We start from the raw sequence: 3756 nt of genomic DNA on the forward strand, positions 1-3756 counted from the left end.
TAAGTGATCAAATACTTGTCATACGAAGGAGACCAAGGTGCAGCGTGATTAATATACATCTTCCTTTTAATACAGAAGAAGACTGAACCAACTATTACAAAACAACAAAACGAACGTGAACGCTAATAGACACGGGTGCAGACATGCAACATCAGATAGACAATAACCCACAAAATCCAAAATGGAAAAATGGCAACCTAAATAGGATCCCCAATCAGAGACAACGATAAACAGCTGTCTCTGATTGGGAACCAACTCAGGCCACCATAGACCTACATTTACCTAGACAATACCAAAACCCCATAGATATACAAAAACCCATAGACAAGACAAAAACACCCATAAAACCCTCGTCACACCCTGACCTAACCAAAACAATAAAGAAAACAAAGATAACCAAGGTCAGGGCGTGACAATAATATAGTAACGATAGTACAATAACGATAGTACGTGAATGCAAAATTAAGTTATATCAAATACTATAATATGAATAAATTGCAATATAAACATACAATTATTAAACATATTAATAATAGCGATATGCAAAATACAAAATGTGATGAACCTATGCAAAGACAGCAACAAGATATCAAGTTGAATGTTAAACGTGGGATACAGTAACATGCGGTGTTGTAGTCTAGATCAGGTTCAAATGGAAGTGGCTGTATAGTGTAGCTGTAACGGCTGTAGGAAGGAGAGGACCAAGGTGCAGCGTGGTACGTGGTCCATATTTATTAAATGAACACTGAAATAACAAAAAATAACAAAGAATAACGACCCGAAACAGTTCTGGCTGGTGCAGACAAACAACAGAAATGAGGCTAGCTAAGTATGGTTCTCAATCAGAGACAACGATAGACAGCTGCCTCTGATTGAGAACCACACTCGGCCAAACACATAGAAATAGAAAACATAGAACACGAAACATAGAATGCCCACCCCAACTCAGGCCCTGACCAAACCAAAATAGAGACATAACAAAGGAACTGAGGTCAGGGCGTGACAGTAGCATAGAGACTACCACAGTATGAGTCATGTATAACATCTGGGGAAAGAATCAAACGATAGATAAAGCTCCCTAAACCTAGTAGGCTTTCCAGTACTATTAACGAAAAATCTGCCATCAATTTCCATTAAAAAACAACTATAGGTGCTAACTGTGACGTGTCATTTACCAACATGTAGTAACCAATTTAACCAATAACCAATATATATTCCACTTTAGATTATTGAAAGTGGCCACCAACTCTGCGTCTCACAAAGATACCTGAGGTTGGAAGCAAAACAAATCTCACATTTGGACTCATCAGACCAAAGGACAGATTTCCACCGGTCTAATGTCCATTGCTCGTGTTTCTCGGCCCAAGCAAGTCTCTTCTTCTTATCAGTGTCCTTTAGTAGAGATTTCTTTGCGGCAATTCGACCATTGGTTACTACATGATGCCAAGAGTGTGCAAAGCTGTCATCAAGACAAATGTTGGCTACTTTGAAGAATCGCAAATATAAATTATATTTTGATTTGTTTAACACGGTTTTGATTACTACATGATTCCATATGTGTTATTTCATAGTTTTGATGTCTTCAATATTATTCTACAATGTAGAAAATAGTAAAAATAAAGAAAAACCCTAGAATGAGTAGGTGTGTCCAAACTTTTGACTGGTACTGTATGTATGTTGTAACTGATGTGTATATAGATGTATATATAGTTTAATTGATGTGTATTGATGTGTATATAGATGTATATATAGTTGCATTTATGTGTATATAGATATGTATAGTGTAATTGATGTGTGTATAGATGTATATAGTGTAATTTATGTGTATTGATGTGTATATAGATGTATATATGGTTTAATTGATGTCTATTGATGTGTATATAGTGTAATTGACGTGTATTGATGTGTATATAGATGTATATATAGTTTAATTGATGTGTAATTGATATGTATATAGATGTATATAGTGTAATTTATGTGTATTGATGTGTATATAGATGTATATATAGTTTAATTTATGTGTATTGATGTGTATGTAGATGTATATATAGTGTAATTGATGTGTATTGATTTTTTATTGAGTGAATTCCTTGTTTTGTTTCCTTCTTCAGCGCGAGAACATTTGTGTACTCACGTTTTCTTTGCCGCACCACTTTCCTGGGTTGTTACGGAGAGTTTCATCTGAGCGTTTGGTGTGTTGCTCTCACCCGTCTGAGTTCATGAAGGACCCGAATACAGGGGGGAGGCGATCTTGCCTGTTTTTAAAAAAACTTGACCATAGAGTTCGCTTGAGGGCACACTTGTCACCAATTCTGAACAGCACAGCAGCACAATGTTTGAAGTTCACATTTAGCCTTTAATCAACAACAACAACAATTCTGACAAACCTACACAAGGTACGTAGCTGGTGGGAACTCTCAACTACCTCAGTTAGTCGGGGTTCACTTCCCACTTCCACCTGTTCAACTTTCACTCCTTCTCTGTCTCTTCTGGTTTGAAATCTGTCTAAACAAAGCAAAGAAAAAAATGATGGTGAAATTTGACACAAAAATAAGATTCTCCCTATTCAGATAAGTTGATTTAACATGGACTTGGAATGTTGACTTTTAAGTCTATTTATCTCAAGTCTGAATCGGGCCCCCATGTGCTGAACGTAGCAAGGGAGGTTCAGCACAACAGTTTTTATTATTAAATAAGGAAAGTCAGTTAAGAACAAATTATTATTTTCAATGACAGCCTAGGAACAGTGGGGTTAACTGCCTTGTTCAGGGGCAGAACGACAGATTTGTACCTTGTCAGCTCTGGGATTTGAACTTGCAACCTTTCGATTACTAGTCCAACGCTCTAACCACTAGGCTACCTTGCCTCTCCAGGGAAGGGTAGTCCTGAAGATTGACTGTGGTCACTAGGCAGTGTTCTGACAAGTAGGAGACTCAAATCCACCTACTCACATAAATATCAGTGATGAAGGCCTCGTGCTGCCTCATGTTATCTCTGCTATAACTTACGTAGCCCCAAACATTTTAACTGGAACATTATTTATAATCTCACAATGGGCCTTGGAAACTGTAGCCTATAATTAGTGCCAAAGTCTCCCCTTGGAAACTGTAGTCTATAATTAGTGCCAAAGTCTCCCCATGGAAACTGTAGTCTATAATTAGTGCCAAAGTCTCCCCTTGGAAACTGTCGTCTATAATTAGTGCCAAAGTCTCCCCTTGGAAACTGTAGTCTATAATTAGTGCCAAAGTCTCCCCATGGAAACTGTAGTCTATAATTAGTGCCAAAGTCTCCCCTTGGAAACTGTAGTCTATAATTAGTGCCAAAGTCTCCCCTTGGAAACTGTAGTCTATAATTAGTGCCAAAGTCTCCCCTTGGAAACTGTAGTCTATAATTAGTGCCAAAATCTCCCCTTGGAAAATGTAGTCTATAATTAGTGCCAAAGTCTCCCCTTGGAAACTGTAGTCTATAATTAGTGCCAAAGTCTCCCCTTGGAAAATGTAGTCTATAATTAGTGCCAAAGTCTCCCCTTGGAAACTGTAGTCTATAATTAGTGCCAAAGTCTCCCCTTGGAAACTGTAGTCTATAATTAGTGCCAAAGTCTCCCCTTGGAAACTTTCGTCTATAATTAGTGCCAAAGTCTCCCCATGGAAACTGTAGTCTATAATTAGTGCCAAAGTCTCCCCTTGGAAACTGTAGTCTATAATTAGTGCCAAAGTCTCCCCATGGAAACTGTAGTCTATAATTAGTGCCAAAGTC

The 3756-nt window shown here is 37.8% G+C and overlaps 1 long non-coding RNA gene across 2 annotated transcripts in view; it reads right to left on the reverse strand.

Annotated features, from left to right (window-relative positions):
• The window catches only part of LOC139561331 (uncharacterized), a 3927-nt gene extending 797 nt beyond the window's left edge, over positions 1–3130 (reverse strand). Inside the window, exons 1-2 of one of the 2 annotated variants that reach the window (XR_011672107.1) lie at positions 2426–3130; positions 2135–2255 (exon numbers count right to left, since the gene is read on the reverse strand). This is a non-coding gene — a long non-coding RNA (uncharacterized lncRNA). Of the gene's footprint in view, positions 1–2134; positions 2256–2391 lie in introns of both variants that reach the window. The other variant, XR_011672108.1, reaches the window with a different exon arrangement.
• Positions 3131–3756: the final 626 nt, after the last annotated feature.

Source organism: Salvelinus alpinus, chromosome 31 (assembly GCF_045679555.1).
Source record: "Salvelinus alpinus chromosome 31, SLU_Salpinus.1, whole genome shotgun sequence".
NCBI classification, from domain to species: Eukaryota; Metazoa; Chordata; class Actinopteri; order Salmoniformes; family Salmonidae; genus Salvelinus; species Salvelinus alpinus.